We start from the raw sequence: 20,529 nt of genomic DNA, 5'->3' as shown, positions 1-20,529 counted from the left end.
TAAAATAAAAAAGAGGTGAGAGGTCCTATCTGTGTGAGCTTCCATGAAAATCTGCAGCTATAGAAAATTTATTTCTTCTTCCTGGTTGCCAGCTCATTTAAAGGGAACCCAGCTAATAGAAGTGCTTTCAATCCAGCATTTCAGTTATGGATCCTTTTATATGTACAATGTAAGTAACAGTGTGCATCAGGTCTCAAAAATATAGGAGAAAAATGAGAACAACTTTTATATCTCCCTAAAATTTTATATTGTGAAGAAGAGTTGTATGTATAAATTGAAGTGAGAATGTGCACCCCCCAGGACATTGCAGCTACTGGTGCATGTCAGATTGTCACATCAACAAATCAACAGGAATCCTAAAATGGAGAATTTCTAGCAAAATAAATAAATGTTAGAGAACATAGTTCCCTACTCCACCGCACATCAAACAAGGATTCTAAAACGAGACTCATCTTAAATGATCCCTTTACATGTCCAGCAATCACATCCAAAAACTGACTGCAGTTCAAGTACCTTCAGTGAAATTAAAAAAGAAAAAAAAAAGAAAAGAAAAAGTCCAGCGACCTTTTCCAACAAAAAGAATCTGGAAAAAGGGGAAGAACCTGAATTAATCGCAACTGACTTCAGGCACTGCAGTGCCAAAGTTAGGACTTAATCATCCTATGCTGTCTGGATAGTCGGCAGTGGAAGATCTTGAGGTGGGCTGAATTTTCCCTTGGGCTACACAGCTGCCTTCCTTGAGACGGAGCAAAAAATAACTGAAGATTAATCTGAATCCAAATCTCTGAGCCTGTAGCTTTATTCACAGTGTTAAACTTGGGGAGAGACTAGTCTTGTTTCCTTCCTGTTTCTCCAGTGAGATAAATCATACATATTAAGAATTCCACTTAGAGATAAGGTAAAGGTTTTGACTGAATGATACGCCTGCCAAAAATTTCAGTTACAATCATCCTGATCCCAAGCACACACATGGACTGTGTTCACCATGTACTTTTGTACAGTAAAACAGTTTTTAACAGGGTAGTGGTATCATCATCCTGGTATCCCTGCCTTTTATCCAACAACTCAGCAGTCAGAGCATCCACTCACAATGTGTGAAACTCAGAGGATACTTTATAACCTGTCAGAGGGTCAGCAGCATTTCAGTCCAACATAATCTGTGTGGGTAATGCTCTGGGTGAGTCACAGACCTTCGAGAGGTCTGTAATAAACATGCCCCCAGGCTTTCACTCTTATGAAGTGAAACAAGACAAGGCATCTACATCTATTTTCATTTACATTTTTCAGGCTTCTCAGTTTTAGAGGATACTTACTTACAGAAAAAGAGGTGTTTAGAAGATTGTTTTCATCTGTTTAGCAAACAAGAAAATACTGAAAGTTTCTTTGAAAAAATGGGAGAAATCTTGTGAACGTAAGAAATGTCATTCTGGGTCACACAAATGGTCCATCTCCAACAAAACAGTGATATCTACCAGCAGCAATAAGAGATAGCATTTAGGGACAGCACATGAATCTGGGTATTTCCTATAGGCCGCTCTCCTTGAAATTCCCCAGCGTCCACGCTGTTATGTTAGGGAAGCAGAGCCTACAGCCCTGCCTTTTTCCTTTCATTCCTCTTTAGAGACCTGTTGTCCAAGAATTTGTCTAATCCCTTTTGTATGCGCTCATATTACCTGTCTCCACAACCTCCTGTAAAAACAAATTTGAGAAGTTTATTACCTACCATGGTCAAAAATACTTTGTCTATTTTAAACTGATCCCCTACCAGTTTCAGTGAGCGCTCCCTCATTCTAGTATTGCTGAATATCAGCTCTGCATTCACACTATTCCCTTAACGATACCGTACACCGTGCTCATATTCCTTCACAGCTTTCTGCTCTCCAAACTTAAAAGCCCTTGCCTTTTAATCTGCCCTTGTAGAGCAGATGCTCCAGCCCTTAGATCATTTTACTTGTATACACACACAAATATATTTAGCTCCTTTAGACCTTTCTTGAGACACAGGGACCAGAGGCCTCAAAGGGCTCAAGATGGGGGTGTGCCAAAGTTTTAAACAGTAGCAAAATTATGCCCTCTGGTCTTGTCCCCAGTACCCTTCCTGATGATGCCCAATATTTTCCTGGGGTTTTTGGCTGCCTCTGCACTTTAAGCTAATGCTTGCAGACACCTGTCAACAATGACTCCAAGATCCTTCTCCTGAGCTGTAACCATCAGTGTCACGCTCAACATTACACTAACATGTTTTAGACTGTTTTTCCCTACATGCACAACTAAACGGTTGCTCGCACTGAACCCTACCTGCCACTTTTTTGCCCATGCACTCAGTTTAGTGAGGTACTTCTGCAGTGCATTGCTCTTGGGGTGGCACTCGACTACCAGCATCATCTACAGACTTTCAGATTTGACTGTGCACCACCTGCTCAAGGTCTTAAATTCATATAGATTAATCTAATTCATGTAACTGACCTAATACTCTTTTTAAAGGTTTTGTTGGGGTTTTTTCAGCCTGTGACAGGTCACTGAGTTATTGGTGTATTTCTTCATTCCTAAAAACACTTTGATAATTGTGTGACATTACTGAGTGGATGTGGTCATGGTCTATTTAACAATTATCCTGTGTTTCAGAAACTTGGGAGGGAAAGATAAAGCACCTCAGTTGGTACAGTGACTTATTTTTCATAAGTTTTACATTGAAGCATGTGCCAAGCTCCTTCAAACTGTTTTTCTAGGCTGAGATGGTTTCTGTTTGTAGCCTCTCTCCCTCCCCCCTTGAATTTACAATCTTGGGCTCCCATCCAGCCATTCCTTCTCTCACCAACACAACTGTGTAAAGTGCACTCATGTTCTCCCTCACGCCACATCTCGATGCAAACTCAATTCTGTTTCTGATTTCAGTGAAATCAGTTGAGAAAGTGAGATGGATTTTGGTGGAGAAACAAAGAAAGTAGTTTCTCTGTGGAGCTGTAAGTCAATATACTAACAAAACTGCACAAACTGTGGGTGATTCAAGTGATAGACGCAGAATGGCACAAAAATGGAGCAGGATCCTGCTTCCATTGAATTCAGCAGGGAAACTTGTATTTACTTTGGTTAGGTGGACTCAGACTTCTTTGCAGAGGTACAATAGAACAAAGAATAAATAGAAAAGTTTTCTTCTTTTACTTATCCTGTCCACAATAATATACTTTACTGTAAAATTCAATGCAATAATATGATTCCATACTGTTATTTTGTCTTGAACAGATATCCGCCTCCTCCAAAGAAGAGTTTGGTTGACAATTTTTCAGAAAAAAAAAAAGGTATCTATTGACAGACTGCAAAATAAGAGGAAAGAATCAAAGAAAGGAGTAAATGCCTGCTGCTAAAACTATTTAGAACTAACGATATGAGAAGTGCAAAAAATAAAACCAGTTCACAAAAATATTGCAAGATTTGACAGGAGTAGTTTCTAAACATTTGCTGGCCTGCAAAGTGCTAGGCTCAGCAAAATCAGAGGAGCGTTGCAGAACAAGGAGCAAAGGCATTCCTTAGCTTAAAACCTTTCACTTTGAGTCTTGCCAAGCATCAATACTCTGGTTAGCTGAACAGAGTTATGTTTTCGTTCTGCTAACACACTGACATTCTAACAGTACAAGTACCTTTAGACCTCTGCACAGACTTGTCTTCATCTGTATCTGCCCACTGACAGATGATGTTCTTTGAGGCTGAGTTGTCTGTTTCAGATAACCACTAGAGATCATTCCCCTGCCTTGCAGTACTTCTGAATTCATTGATGTCATTTTATTCCCATCACTCCGGGGTTTTTTTAAGTAAGAAAGTATGAATCCACATATTTATAACCTGAACGTGAATTAAAGTTGCAGGCTTTCAGATTTATGTCTTTTTAAATGCTGAAAGACAGTTTCCTCAAATAAAGCAAAACGGAAGTTCATTTTATACTAGAAGGTCCACTGGAAGAAATAAAACTGAAAATCTGTCCACATACTCAAATGCAACTATGCCAATTCCTATTAGTTGAGGGTCTGGTCTACATTCAGTAATTAAACTGAATGAAACATGCTGCCTATTATGCTAAAACCTTCATTTATTTTATATGCAAAGCCAGAATTGACCTTGGAAAACAAATACTGAAAAATACTTGGCTGTCTTACTGTTGGAGGACTGTGCTGGCCTCGGCAGCCAGACAGATTCCACACCACCGTGCATAATGCCTTGTCTCCAGGCCCACCCAGTTCTTCCCCTCTCTTTTTAGACAAAGATGTGTAATTACCCACCTTCTCCTGCCCTTCACAGGACAGGGAAGGTAGCTTAGAGTTCTATGACTGAAGCATGCTCAGAGCTGAAAGTACTACAAGCTCTGTAACATTATTAACAGTAACCAGCTAGGAATGCGTCAGGGGTGATCAATAATCCCCTGCAGTCAAAAGTCTCTCCTTCCCACAGGTTCACATTAAAGACACTGGCTCAAACTCTATCCTGTATAAGCCTGTCCTCTTCCACAGAGCCCCAAGAACCAGCACTGCTATAACTTGTCCTACTTGCTTCCAGGGAGTTAGGTCATCCATAATGTTGGACCATTTTATCTATTAAGTGAAATTGTTTTCCAAGGGCTTTTATCAGCAAGCTGGGAACATGCACAAAATATCTCTCCTTTCACTCTCTATCTGGACAAGACTTCAATGGTGTCAGAGGAAAGTGCTTTCTGTACCCTCTTTGCAAGTGTTTACAACAAAGGCTTCTTCTCTTATGTTTTAAGAATAATTCAACATCCCGTTCCCTTCTTACCTCTTCATTCCACCATTGAACTCTGAGTGTAGTACTGCATGCATACATGTATGTACGTTTACAGATGCAGGTAACAGTATAGAGTATTAATTTTGTATTTGAAATGTCAGGCCTATGATGTGTTTTCACATAGCAGACAGAGAAGCTATCCTGGATATTTTTATTTGCAGTAACAAAAGAAACTGATAAAAAAGTGAAAATTTGGAATTTTCTTACAAGAAAAAAAAAAAGAAAAGAAAAAAGAAAAGAAAATAAAATCTAGGAGAACCAGAATAAAAGCTAAGTATCTCAACCCAGCTAGCAGCAAGTCCAGGGTTTCAACTGACTACAAAATGGCTATTTTCACAATGCTTACTATTTGCCAAATTTGAAGTAACAGCTAACAGAAAAGGATCCCAGCAAAAAAGGTTAGGAAATTTTTCAATAAAATGATGAATTACTCACTGGTGAGTCTCCTTAATAACGAGAATAATACACAAAATGGCTTTTCTGTGAGAAGGGCTCAGCTCCCACCTTGTAGAATGCTAGAGGCTTAGGAAAAAAGTAGTCCAAGTTCACAAAGCTAGATTAATAATTTTTAGTGTTATGGTTCGTTGCTGAAACTAGGATGCAGTTTGAGACAAGGCTGCTTCTTGATTTTAGTTTATCATTCTGTCAAACAATATAATGGCATAACATTATTTTTGTAGTAGAAGAGGAAAGTAAAGCCATGAGAATGCAAGGGACGTAAAGGGAAACAACACCAGCTTTTCTTCAGAGGTCAAATGGTATTTCAGAAGTTGGGAGCACAAGTTCCATGATCTTGAATATGACTTTTGACTCATTTTCATAGGGAATTCTGTTACAATGCATCCAGTTTCTCAGCAGAAAATTCAGAATTTCAAACAAAATTATCTTTCATACTGAAAAGATACTTAGTTTCTCCTGACTCCATGGCAAAATCGGGTAAGTTCTTGAAAGCCTAAGTGAGGCAAAATTAGAGAGTGGTTTAGAATATGTAAAGCAGAAAAAAATGTATTCCAATAACTGATAGATAAGCCTGAGTCACCTAAATAAGCCTGTAAAATGAAATGTGTTAAAATGTAAATGCCTTTGATGTATGTTCTTTCAGCACCTGCGCTTATGTTTCTCTGGGGCATGTAGATGCTCTTTTAGAACAGAATCGCAGTGAAAATGTCATCTATCTGGACTTCTGTAAGGCCTTTGCCACTGTCCCCCACAACATCCTTCTCTCTAAATTAGAGAGATACGGATTTGATGGATGCACTGTTCAGTGGATGAGGAATTGGCTGGATGGTCGCATCCAGCAGGTAGTGGTCAACAGCTCAATGTCCAGATGGAGATCGGTGACAAGTGGTGTCCCTCAGGGGTCCGTATTGGGACCAGTACTGTTTAGTATCTTCATCAGTGACATAGAGAGTGGGATCAAGTGTACCCTCAACAAGTTTGCAGATGACACCAAGCTGAGCCGTGCAGTTGACCTGCCTGAGGGATGGGATGCCATCCAGAGGGACCTGGACAAGCTCAAGAGTGCGCCCATGTAAACCTCATGAAGTTCAACAAGGCCAAGTGCAAGGTCCTGCACCTGGGTTGGGGCAACCACCAGTATCAATACAGGCTGGGGGATGAAGGGATTGAAAGCACCCTTGCAGAGAAGGACTTGGGGATACTGGCAGATGAAAAGCTGGACATAGGCCGGCAATGTGTGCTCACAGCCCAGAAGGCCAAGCGTACCTGGGCTGCATCAAAAGAAGCACGGCCAACAGGTCAAGGGAAGTGATTCTGCCCCTCTACTCCGCTCTGCTGAGACCCCACCTGGAGTACTGCATCCAGCTCTGGAGTCCTCAGTACAGGAAAGACATGGACCCACTCCAATAGGTCCATAGGAGGACCACAAAAATGATCAGAGGGATGGAGCACCTCTCCTGTGAGGAAAGGCTGAGAGAGTTGGGGTTGTTCAGCCTGGAGAAGAAAAAGCTCTGGGGAGACCTTATTGTAGCCTTTCAATACAGAAGGAATCTTAGACACTTTAAGATAACATGGTCCTACAAAGTAGGGTATTCTTTTTGTGCATGGCTCACTGGTACAGACCAGAGCAGACCCCACACTTTCAAACACCTAAGCTGTATTCTTCCAACACAACCATGCTTGCTCACAGGCAGCACCCACCCCCTATGCCTCACCATCCAAGTACTTCAGCAAAACATACTTGAGGCTGGCAACATCTCCCATCAACACTGTAACTCTGTGTACCTTTTCACTCCACTAGAAACCTGTCAGGTTTTTTGACATGCATCAAGTCATACTTTGTGGCTGACCTCAAATGCCATAGAAAAAAGCAGATGAACACTTTCTCCCATGATTTCTACAGGGAGCAATAACTCACTCTCTTGATGAATATTGTATGATGGAACCTGCTTTATTTGAACTTCAGGAGGATACTGGTTTTTTTATTCCTTCTCAGATTTTGGGTGGGATAGCAGGGGAGACTGTAATCCAGGTTACTTAGTTGTCATGGTAAAAGGGGGAAATAAGAAAACTGATTGCTGAAAGATGACTATTCTTCTGTTTGTGGCAAAGTAGCAAAGGGAACACAACACCTCATGCACCAAGTGCTGTACAAACTGAAGTCAAACTCTTTTGCTCAAGTTTTGGAATATTTTTTAAAACAGGAGGATTTGAAGAGTCCACAGCTTGTGGTTAATCAAGAGATGCTGCATTCCAAGCCTAATTTAAGAGCTGTCTCAGGGATGGCCCAGCAAAGCACTTATTCGACAACAAGTTGGAGAGCATCCCTCATTCACCTGAGTGGGGCAGTATGCCTGTTTGTAAAATGCCCAGTCCTGTCCATCACCTTGAGATAAGCAACAGAATTAATTTTCATTAACTGGGTTCATATTCACAACAGAAGTGCTGATTGCCATTAATTTTGCCTTCATTCACCTGCCACGTGCATTTCAAAAAGGAATTCAGTTGTCAGTCAGTGCAAACTAATGCAGCTTTAAAAACACAGCCCAAATCCCAAACCATAAATTCAGTAATACATTTACTTTTGTCTCTTGTGCTACATCATGTCATAGCTCAGCAAGTCTAGCACTTTATTAAGAGCTTTTTCATCTCTTGCTCCTAGCATTCCTCTGTCAGATTTGCTTATAGCAGTCAACCTGCCTCCTCTGTGCTGTACAGAATTATACCACCAGCAACCAGACAGCAGTCCACCAGACAGTGGACTTGAGACCAGGTGCCTCAACAATTATTCTCCAGGATGGAAGAAGCAAGAAGGAAGACAGTATTTCTGCAGGTATCTGTAACACCAGGGGGGTTGCAGCTGTCTCTTTCATCTTGCATAGCTTTTTTAACTTTCTGCTGTTATTAATGTTAAGCAATCTGTTCATGAACTCAGGAGAGAGCAGCCCATGTAGAGCTCTCACCATCATCAGGTTGCTTGCTCAGATAGTCCTCTGTGTACTCTGCCGAGCTAAGGTAAGCCCTGCCTTCAAGGAGCTTACAAGAGAAAAAGCCCTTTGTGATGAACTTGGTGGGACTGTTTGTGTGACAGAGGACCACCAGGTGCAAATGGGAAGAAGGCCAAAGGAAAATGTAACATAAATGGCACTTTATGAACAGGTCTTACAAGAGTCATAGTGATCTGTTAGCTTCTTATGTCACAAACCTAAGCATCACAACTATAACTCAATACTAAGACATGAATGGAGCTTGAGTAGCCTACTAGTGCGTTATTCTTCACCCTTTCCAGGGCTGCTTGTAACCAAAAGGCAATCTGACTACACAAGCATCTATGACTCCCTAGTAGTGGGTTAGATCTGGCGTTGCTGGTTACACTAGCAGGTCCATGACCATGACTGTGGTACAGTAGTTTGACCTTTTATTTAGTAAGTGACAGTACTGAAGCCCTGTCTACATAGAAACATATTTTTAAAGCTCTTTTTTGAAACTCAGAAAATCAGTGCTATAGAAATTTTTAAAATCACTTAAAAGTCACTCTAAAGACACTTAAGAATCAATGCTATAAAAACCAAAATTAATTTTTAAAAGAATAATAGTGTATCCCATTTACTGAAATGATTAGCCAGAATAGCGCATCAGCCAGCGTTCAGGGAATGGAACATGATGAAATACGTTATTACAGAATTGACAAAACGTTATGGGAAACCATAAAAGAGAGTATATGTACCTATAAAAATGGGTTACAGCTTGCTACAAATCAGACATAGATAAATATTTTACTTCCAGCAAAACTTCCTTAGCAAAACATTTTAGACTGAGACACTGGAAACAAAAATATTTGAAAGACTCAGAGCTGAGCCCAGACTTATCTTTTCCCTTTTGTAAATTTTTAGAGGCAGTTATTTTTAGCCCTTGTGGGTGTAAAAATTACATTATACAAGATGCATTGAGATACAGTTTCTTTACTTACTGAAAAAAAGGGTTGCATGTAAAGACTTCACCTCTGGTACAGCCCATCCCAGGTGTCAAAAAGATGTATGGAATGAGTTAGTGTTTCAATACTACTTTCAAATGCTTTAAAGTTATATGTGTTTGTGATGGAGCAAGTCTCTCTCAAGAGCTCTGCCTCTAGCCTCTGTCTGACTCCGCTTACAGTAGGTATTCTCAGGACTCATCCTTAAGAAAGGTGACCGGCTGTGACACAAAGTGAAAATGTACAAATAGGGATTAATTTTTCTGTGTAAACAAAAGAAATAACATAAGAGGAATACAGAGCATTAAAACAGAATGCAATGTAAGGGCAACAACATTTTAAAAGTTTCAAAATTGCCTGTTTCTTTTGAGTTGCTTTTGCTACTCAGCACGACAAGGAAAGACTCTTTCTGCTGATGCCTGCTCAACACCTCCAAGGTCTGAAGAGACACAGGAGTTGCCAAAACTCTGCAAGAATCAAGCTAAAGAAAATGCCATCACTATCTCTTGAGCATCTTTTTTAATTCCTACTAAAAATTGCAATGTTACTATGAAAAAACACTGCTTCCTGCCATCAGGCCCTTATGGTACAAATTCTGGACAGGAATGAAAAACACAGCTAAGCCAAAAACACTGAAAATATATCTAACCCTAGTATGGCACAGTGAGTGAATGCTGACTTTCAGTGACAACTGGTACAGGGAGGTTTCATTGCAGTGCCACAAATTTCCAATTTCTGTTCCAGTACAGCAACGTTCCTGGAATTAAATGACCTCTAGTGCTCTCCTGCCACTGTTCAGCTCCCTCAATTAAGGCACAGCTGCTGAAAAGTGGTCTTGAGCACGTCCGTGTACTGAGGTAGAAGATCTAGATGTTTCAAGCAGCAAATAGGAACCTAAATAGCTGTAAGTATCCAGACCTCAGTGGGTAGTAAGAGCTTCAGGAAACAGCACAGCTCCTACTGGAATTCCTGGATCATAATTAACTTCCATTTCCCAGGGAGGTGGCTTGTGGAGTCTAATCTTGCAAATAGAAAACTAGGTGGGAGTGTAAATTCACAGTATAAATAGGCTGATTTAGGAACCAGAATGAGGGAGAACAACATGAATGGTATATCAAACTTGTGTTAACCAGTCTTGTTGTAAGAAATAAAACTGAACTCTTGAAAACAGCCTGCTGGGGTCCTGAGGCCAGGGAGTCCATGTGAGGTGCAGCACGTGAGGGACTGCACCCATTTACATCCACATTTTGTTTCCAGGAGTTGGAGTAAAAGGCTGGTTTAGTGCCACACTTCAACGTAACTCCAACCCAGCCTGCCAAGGAAGCACTGTCAAAGCTATCCTGCCACATTCACAGCGACCATGGTGGGTGGTAGCAGCTCCTCATACCTCCCTTACCCCAGATGTCCTTCCCCCCCAAGCCTGGCTCACCATGATCCTATCATTCTTTAACTTCATTTCCAGTCCAGTTCAGTGCTCTACACTAATCGCAAGTGACAGATGGAAGCTGCAGTACATGTCCAGATCATTAAATAAGATGACCTCTATTTCCTGCAGTAATCAGATATTGCTGCAAGATACCTCTGCCTCACCTAAACCAGGGCTGGCAAAAGGACCCTTATGATCACGGAGGGGATTTTGTTTCTTTTTTTCCAAGTTTCAGTTCAAATCAGGAGTACTCATATTTCATCCTTTTGCTATGTCGGTGTGTTAATATTTGGAAAAAACCTGAGAAGCATATACCCTCTAACTGCAATAATATTAAGACACAAAAAAAAGGGTGACACCTTTATTTTTCAAGAGTATATTACACACTCTGCATCTATTGTTGGGAAGAAGTAAATGCAAAGACTTAGAGGAATAAGGTGACTTTCAAGAAGAAAGCATTATTAGCAGATGAAGCAGATGGTCTTGCCATTTTGGTGGATTATTTTTTTTCCCCCACAGAAGATCAAAATCACTCATCTAAGGTTATAAAAGTTTTGCTCAGTTAGAAAACAAATTGGAGGGATTCTTAATTGAAACGAATGTGCAGACTGCAAAACAAGGAAGCAAAGGGTGCTATTACCTATGCTGTTTCCTTGCCTTTCAACCTTGCTGCTGGGGGTGGCAGCTGTTCATTTTGTGCGATGTTGAAGACCTCTTCTCTATTTGTCCTTCCTCACTCCATGGAGGGATTCAAAGAAAGCCTAGCACCTCGAGAGAATGCTCATGCCTTCAGTGACTACCACTGCAGTTGATATTGCAAATATCTTTTCCCTCGGCCTCTTCCATTGCGGTTATTCTGCTTTGCAAGAAATACGTGAATAATCCTTGGAGCAGGGCCCAAAAGCCAGGTGGCTCCATCCCAGGGATATGCCCAGACCATCAGCACAAAGACTCATTCTCCCTCGTCTTACTGCAGACTGTTACATCTGCCTGGCTGATTTGGCAAACCTGGACACATAGAAGGAAGTTAGGGAGGTAAGAAGATGGAGCTGGGTAAGGAAATGGGGGAGAATCAGATGATACTGATATTTAGAAAATGCTTGCTTCATTTTTGCTTTTCCTCATACATATTTGCCCAAACAGTTCAAGGAGAGTCAAAACCAGATTTGCAAATCGCTTAAGACTGACAAAGTCTGCATCTAAGGGCAGGTTGTTCACTCCAAAAAACCTGTGCAGTCTTCATCCTGAACTTGAATCCCAGCTCTGACATAAAGTCCCCATATGGCCTTTTTTAATCATATGGGCATCTTTAACGAAGCAAGCGCAGATGGACAATTTCACAAGTGGTAGTAAAATAACGCTGCATTCATTTGAATGGATTTTATAATTTTTCCTCAGTTTCCTTATCTGTCAAGTAAGCCAAACTCTACTTCCCAGCAGTATAAAGCAAAGCACAGATTGCTCTTGCCACTTTACCAATGAGTTTATAACTGACACCTCGGTAAGATTGAATTTCTCTATTTATCAAAAAAGTAGCTTTCCTACAAATGTATTGTACCAGTAATCATCTTGGATTTGATACACTTCTTGAAGAAATCATTTTCTCATAAATTTTGAGATGCTTTCCATTCTGTGTCACTTTACCGTCATATGAGATGTGATTTGGCAGTCCTAAATGTCCTCTAATCAGTTACACAATAAGGAGACAGAAAGGAGGGCGAGGGGGAATATATTCTGTAACACCAGAAAGATATTACACTATGTATAATGTAATAAATATTATATAGCAGAAATTAAACATTGGGGGAAAAAAAACCAAAACCCTTGCATACTGACTCTAAGCAGCAACAAAAAAGGACACAGGACAAGGCCACCACAGCACACAAGAATTTGCAGACTCTTGGTCTCTCAGACTCTCCTGTTTACCTTCCTGGAAGTAACAGGTGGGAATGAAATTTAGAGATGACTCAGAAGATGACCTAATATTTTTTCTAATCAGAATAGCCTGGTGCTTGCATGCAGTGCAAAAGGCAGGCAGAACAAGAGCTTCAAATTGAACCGCTCACCTCACGTCCTACCTACCAGTATCTTGAGCCTGAGCATTTTTTAACCTCTCTCTTCCCCCCCGCCAATTCCCATCACCACATAGCGCTCCTTGCAAGACTTGTATCACTTTTCAAAGTGAGAGATGATATTGTCAATGGTACTACAAATGTCAAATAGATTGTGTAACTGATCTCAACTGAGAACGAAGCTAGTTAATCTAGGTATCTAAGTGCAGACAAAGTTGCCTAACCCTCAGGTAGACTCCTTTGAAAACAAACCCCAAATCCCAGCCCAGAATATACTGGGCAGGTGCTGCCAGTTACCAAACCATTTTCCATTAATTGCTAAGTGAATAAGCTTTGAAGCTTGAAATGCAGCCACAAGGCCCCAGGACTGTAATGTGTCACTAAGTCTTGGGCAGACAGATGGGCTAGCAGATGATTTGCCATGGGGGCCTGGGTGTTAGTGCTGCACCAGTCCCTTGCCCCCAATAACCATAGTCGTTGGTAAATGCATTAAAATTGTGAAGACAAGCCTGCTTCCTTTGAACAGCATCAGTCCTACAGCATCCCTAGACAGCTGCTTCCAATAAGGAGGCAAAGCGAACCAGTGTAATACAACCAGACCATGCTAATCTGGAACATCTGCCATTGCTTCAGTTACAAAGGAAATGTAAACCAGACTCTGTCTTTGGTTTTCATCCTCTTTCCCTGCAGAAACTTATGACATTCAACCTTTCTCCCATATAAGCCTCTCCTGCTATCTTCCTATTACTTACACTTAATGCATACTCTCTTCCAAAGCATCGTATTTTGAAGTTGGACTTTGCATCATCTTATATATGTCTACTACCAGGTGAGGGACTAACATCAGCTCTACTGCATGCTGACTATGGCACCTCTGCTCTAGGATAGTCTCACTACATTTTCCCATTGGTAACTATTTATGTCACACAGACATAACTCAATTAGATCAAGTTTATTCATGTTCTAGAAATACAGGCCCTTGGATTATAGACACTGTAGGGCTTATCCACTGGAAAGGGACACAGTGTCCCAGGACAGCTTGCCAGCTTCATGCAGATGAACTGGACTGCCTGAGGCTCTGGTCAGGTGGAGCCAACACCACGGTCATGCATGGCATTCCCATCTAATCTCCTGAGGTGTTTACATGAGGCTTACTATGGTGGTATCTGGGTGCCCTTTTCACAACAGTCCCTCCACTGCCAAAGCACTGTCACCAGGGCAGGAAGCAATAAGGCAAGCTACAATTTCATCACAAAAGACAGAAAAGCTAAGAGACAAGGTACCTGGTGAGAAGGGAAGGAATAACCAGTGTCTGAGGTATGTACCTAACTGAAGACCCTATGCAGATGCCTACAATTGAGTATGTGACATAAAAAAAAGAGGTGGGAGAAGGCTGGACTTGCTTACGTATCCCCTACCCCTGAGGATGAGGCAGAACCCCAGGAGGTTTTTAGCCCCCTTCACCCTGCAGATGTTTCTGCTGGCTTCATGCATCCTCCATGGGAGTTCATCTAATGTTGCCAGTGCTGCAGTCCCCTACAGCCTTGCTGCAGGTTCCTTCAGTGGAAAGCAGCTGAGGCTTGGGACAAGAGCTAGCAAGTAGTTCGCATCTCATACAGTGTCCTCAGACCTTGAAAATGCACAGGAAGAGGTTCAGCAGATCACTGGCTTATCCCAGTCTTTTAGCTGCTTTGAACTTTATTAAAGGAAGTCATTAAGGAAGTCATACTGATGAACCGAAATTTCTGCTCTGCCCTCTGGTCAGTGCCTGTATTTTGAAATTATACAAACATTTATTTATGTATGGCAGCCTATAAGCATTTTTTAATATTGAATTGTAAATAAAGCCAAGCCAAAAATTCAGAGCTAGAAACATCAGCTCGTCTCTTTCAAATGTCCTCCTGGCTTGCATAAGTACTGGAGGAATCTCAGGCAAACATGTGATGCCTCAGACCACGTGTTTGTTGTGTTATTTCGGCAAGCTGGCTAGGGATGATGCTGAGATAGAACAGATCTGTGTTGTATTACACCATCATGAACTCACAGAAAGACACAGAAAAGCAGGTACAGGTGACTGTTGGTGTAGCTTTGACCTGCTGTAGAAGAACTAAGGCACAAGTTCACTTGTTACAAAGTAACATGTCATTTAAAAGTGCCTAAGGGGGTGTAGTTTTCCTTTCTTGCATTTTAATCACTATTATATTTATCAGATTGTACCACAAGGTAGTATTCAAAACTGAGACCCTGTGGGTTTAAAAGGATAAATTTAGGCAAATGCTTTTTGTACTGTGATCTCAGGAATGGATCCAGATGCCTTAGGATTCCTCCAGCCATTCTTCCAGCATTCATGTCCCAAAGGCAGAAAACACCTATCATTACCAGCCTACTGTTAATGTAGCAAGTCACACCAAAGTAAAAAGGAAGATGCTAACTCAGGTATGCAGGAATATTTCTAATTTTAGCAAATTCAGTCTGCCTATCAGAAAATTAACCCTATAATTTCAGTTGGGCACAGTGTTCTTTATCTCCTGCTGTTCATTTATGCTAACATTAAAAGGCTGTAGTTAAGAAAAATGCTATTAACTTAGACGAATCTTTAAGTTGAAAGCTTACTTAGCTGTATTTAGGAATAAATGAAGTAATCTACAACGATGCTGTTTTAAGAACGTACCTTTGATATTACTGGGTAAAAAAAACATTATATACGAAGACATTCTATGTAAATTTTATTTAAGGGATATATCCTTTCAGCATTTTTTTTTTAATACAATGACACCATTTCTTCAGCTAGAGAAAATGATGAATTGTAGTACTACAAGAAATGGATTCCTGAGGATGACAGGGAGGTAAATATTTTGTTAGGGAGTTATTGATGGCTTTATTTGATTTTTTCTTATTTAATCTTGTGATGACTTTCCCCTTTGCCTGTTCTGAGCCAGGATTCACTCTAACAGCTGGCGACCAGGCAATCACATTCACTCAGTAAATTATCAAATACCAGGAGCCTTCGTTTGCATATCCATGTTAATCTGGTTTTCACAGCTCATCCTTCGGTTCACTTTTAATAAATTAATCCCACAAAGAAAATAGCAGATGGGAATGAAAGTTGCTGTGCTTCTTTACAAACAAAGCAGTAGCTCAAGGAGCCTCAGAAGGGATGGTTCTGCCCCCTCTACTGAACAGAAGAGCATCCTCCTCCACAAGCAGTACTGCTGGTTTCACAAATAGGCCCTCTGAAATAAGGTGCTCAGTGTAAGGGTGAAGAAATCAAGCCCAAAATCAGTTTGCTGCTGGGCCAGTTCCTGGCTTTGCATTTCCCATGACAGTCAAAAGGAAAAGGGATTCCTCCACTGTAGAGACAAAATTTTTGATTTTCAGGCAAACATTTTTTCTCCTGTACCATTAGACCCTGGAGCCTGATGAATGGTTACACTTTTTCTAACCTTGACAGATCACTGCTATTGCAAAAGCTGCAACAAATTCCTTTTGCTCTCTGTTCAAGGAGAGTTTCACCAATCTCCAGGAGAAAACAACAGCCCCAGTTTAAATCCAGCCTGCACTTTCTTTGTGTAGATGGTATGAAAGAAAATACTAGAGGTGAAATGTAAGCCAAAGTACCACTAGTTTCCTAACCCACTAAGAGCATGAAGACCCCGTTCTTCAAACAAAACAGTAAATGACCCTGTGACAACAAACACAATCCCAGGGAGGTCACCATATGCAGAAACACATCCTCCTTTCTCCAGCACCTTTTCCCTTGGCCCGCTCCAAACGCTGCCGACACAGGCTCCAGCTGTCACCCACCTCTGAAGCACCTTCTTCCACAGCAGCAATGTTCTTCTGCAGAGTTCAACACCTCTATCACCCCAACCTTAATTATAGAATAAATAAAGGGCCTGAGAAAGTCTACAATGGGTCCATCTTTCTCAGCCTTGTCTTCTTGTTTAAGCTGCGGGGCCCTTTTCTGAATGAAATTTTTGTAACTACAGCTGGTAGATGAGCATTGGAAATCTCTGCCTGAAGCTGGGGCTGGAAAAGAAGACAGGATTTTTGAGCTGGAAGGTGTGGGAGCCTGGGAGGGGGCAGAAGAGGGGCTCTGCAGCAGGGCAAGAGGCTCTGCAGTGTGGGGCTGCCAAACAGGGGCAGGCGCAAAGACACATGCGATGATGACTCACTGGGCAAATCTATATAGTGACTATAGTCTATATTATCACTCCCCTTCCACCTTCAGGAAGGAGCGGGGTGGGAAGTTTCCCCCTGTGGGAAGCAGTCTGGGAGAGGACGTGGGAGAGACATGGGGTTTGCAGAAGGGCTCTGAGCGAGCAGCGGAGGCTGCCGAGGTAGTGGTGAGTCAGGAGCCCAGGGCAACAGGGGCAAGGCCTTTCCCTCCATGCTGCGCCCCTACACTTACACCTGGACCCCTGTGGCCAGGGCGACACTTTGTGGTGGAGTACGCAGGCAGGAGCCCTGCCGCCAGCTCACCCTCTGCTTACACACCTACCCCACACACAGCACTGCTGCTGCCTCCTCCTTACAAAGGAAGGAAGAGCCATAAGCTACCTCTCCAGCATGTGCGAGCACAGCAGTACACTTTGAAACATGTTTCCTCTAAAAACTTCCCAGACAAAACAGATGCCAAGATCGACAGTGTAATTCTCTGCCTCCAAAGAAGCAGGGTACTGCTGAGACTCTCCACTGCGCACAGAGAGAGCGCTTTCCACCAGCCGTAACAACACACCCTCACCAGGTATTGCTTGTAGATTAATTATTTGCACTAGCAGATCTTCCCCACATCAGTTTTGGAATGTTGGGCCATTATGGGACTTGGGTTCCTCCCATTATGAGGCAAAAGCATCTTTTTAAAGAAATAAAAATAGCACTGCTAAATGGGTACAACTACCTTTTATATTACTAGAGTTACCACAGAATGCATCTTTAGTGTAATACTACTCAGTCTGGTTGACTTACTCTGTGGATGATTTTTTGAGCCCTTACATCTTACCAGTTTACTAAAAAGGCTTTTTTTTTTTTTTTGGACAAAAGCCCAAATAAAATACTTTGCAGTCCATGTAATTCTGGGCCTTCCTATGTTCCTATATGTCTCTTTCAAGTAATGTTATCAAATGCCAGACAGACATCATCTGACCTAAGAACTCACTAACTGACCCAAGCTTTGCTCCCCATGAGACCAAATGTTTTAACAGACTCAAGATTTAAATGCATTTTATCAAAACTATAACATACTTACATATGTATATATCTCATCCCTTCTGCTCTAAACAGGACCAGGGAAAAACTGAAAAAGCTTAATTCCAATAATTTACTCCAGAGCTGTCTTGTGGCTCAAGAGGCTGATTCACAGGTCAAAGAAATTCGCAGTGACATAGCAGCAGAGCTATTTTCATTCTCCATTTCCCAAAAAAGAGTATTGCAGTTATGTTTGCCAATATTCACTGTTTACACCAATTAACCAAACATCCCTATTATTTATAACTACTGGAGGTAAGATTTCATCACTTTTCCACATATGCCCCTCTGCCTCTGACTAGACCCATGGATCCTACTTGAGGTTGCTCACTGATTACAGTACTATTTCACCTTAGTACACTTAGAAATATCTTTGTGAATGATATTTCACAGCATGCTCTTGCATGTCCCCTTCAGTTAGCAAAATATCATTGATATGCTTTACGTATTGGCATCAGTATTCCTAAAGTTGTCCTGTTTATGTAAAACTGATTTTAAGTCAAGATGTTATGCAGCCTACATCACAGCTGTTCCATAATTAAATTGGATACCATAAAATCTGATGTAGAAAGTATTACCAGGTTGTAGAAGGTAAATATTCATAGGTTAAGCTTGTTCTCTTTGGCTTGAAAAACTATGCAAGTTAAAGATCATAACTTCTAAAATTAATCAAAACCTTCGCAGATGTATTAACAAAAATAAATTTTAGTGTTTTAAAAAAAATAAAAAGCCTGCTTTAGCTCAAGCTCTGCTAAAATTACCTGATGTATAGGTGCCTAACATGCACCATGTGCAAGAAATTCTATACACACAGAGACCTTTGTTATACACTTTCTTAATTACCTGTATTGCTTATCAATATTCACTCACTTGTTCAGATATGCATGTTCATTTAAAGCAACTTATCTTAGTAGAGCTATTTTCATTACAGCTTGCTTTGAATACCGTCTCATTGTCAACATCAACTGGTCAACCCCTAGGTATACATATGATTCCCATAGGTACCTGCACATACAGAATCTGTTGCGAGACAATGCCTGTGCAAAGGCTAAAGAGGTGGGTAAAACAGTCTCATTTGGTGCATCCAAGATGGAGGCTGCATCCTCTATCCACAGCATAGACAAACACAGGACTAAGATTTATGTGATACAGAGAATTTACTGTGTGAGAAGGGAGAAAATGGAAGAGGATTTGCCTTCTGAAACTGGACAGTACTCTTTTCAAGAGCAAGAACTGCCACTTTTATTAACTGTTTTCAAAAATCTGCAGCTAAGAGGACTCTCTTGAGCTGAGTATTTAACAGTCCTTCTCCACTTGTATGTACTTGACAAATACAAGTGTATTGCCCCTTAAGGTGTGTTTTGGCTTGATTGGCTTTTTGTTTGTTTGTTTTTCTGGAAGAAATTATCAGAATGTAATAAATGCCAACAGCTCTTCAAGTATGCTTGCATGTTTCTGTATGGTTTGCAGCCCTGCCTCCAAAGCAAAACCACAGGCACACAATTTAGCATTGAAAATACTTCACACTGTGCTGATGGCTTTTTTTTCTTCTGAACCTCAGTTTATAATTGTTGGAAGCAAGTTTTCTAGTCATAAAGTTAGCTGAGCTATTGGAAAAACCTGCTGTATATTATCGTTATACTGCTATCTACCAGCATGGAACTTACTGTCCTGTAACTACGTATCTCAGATTATAAAATACATATGCATGTGTTCACTTCAAATTATCATTTATTTATTTCATAGTTGAAGAAACATATCTCAATGTGAGAAAACAAGTACACAGCTACTCGCTCAACTGGATGTAAGCTTCACTGCAACACATCTTATAGTTTTAGTTTATTTCCAGAGGTAAAGATGACAACAGAAATACTGGAGTCCAATGCTGTTTTCATCTACCCTGAATATTATTTCAAGTCATTGCTCTGTGACTAACACAAAGATTATACAGTTATATGGCTTGAAAGGCTGACCATCTTTCATGCGCTCTGGAGTGTGTGAGGTTTTGTACATGAATAAAAGAGAAATGTGAATCAGCACAGGTAGATCAGTGATTTGTCTACTTCACACATACAACAAAGTGTTAATAGGTTAATTTGCAATTTGTTTTATTTTTATCCTTACATCTCTATCACTGGTAAGCCAGTTGGGTGACATCCTTCATTTCTGTAATTCCAATTGTTTTACACTGTATTTAATATTTCCATCTCTAAACATGGGCCCACTCAAAACAAACAACCAATTTCATGTTTTAAAAACTTTTTTTTAGTTTTAAAACATCTCTAAGTTTTATAGCAGTCCAGTTGTACATGCAACTCCAAAACATCCCTCACCTGTAAATCCGCCAGTCTGATGCTCATTTACATCACAGGTATTTCACCAAGCACAATGTTTCTGAGGTGGGTACAATGCAATATGTGCCAGTGTAGACTCTTTTACATTGCCAGGGAAGTTAAAAAGATGTATAGTAGGACTGAATAGTCAGGCTGGATGGAAAAACACACAAGTAGAAAATGCTGATTTCAAAATTGCCAAGGCACATTCTTTCATTGCCCACA

The 20,529-nt window shown here is 40.9% G+C and overlaps 1 long non-coding RNA gene across 2 annotated transcripts; it reads left to right on the top strand.

Moving 5' to 3' along the window:
- Window positions 1-13,927: 13,927 nt before the first annotated feature.
- Window positions 13,928-20,002, top strand: LOC142028665 (uncharacterized). 2 transcript variants are annotated; one of them, XR_012649656.1, is made up of 5 exons: window positions 13,928-14,041; window positions 15,023-15,160; window positions 15,512-15,570; window positions 18,903-19,027; window positions 19,718-20,002. It is a non-coding gene; the product is annotated as an uncharacterized LOC142028665 (long non-coding RNA). The 2 variants fall into 2 exon arrangements; XR_012649655.1 differs by lacking the exon at window positions 15,512-15,570.
- The last annotated feature ends 527 nt before the right edge of the window (window positions 20,003-20,529 follow it).

This window comes from Buteo buteo, chromosome 2 (genome assembly GCF_964188355.1).
Source record: "Buteo buteo chromosome 2, bButBut1.hap1.1, whole genome shotgun sequence".
NCBI lineage: Eukaryota > Metazoa > Chordata > Aves > Accipitriformes > Accipitridae > Buteo > Buteo buteo.
Note: the sequence above shows the minus strand (reverse complement) of the source record. Positions and strands in the feature narration are given on the sequence as shown.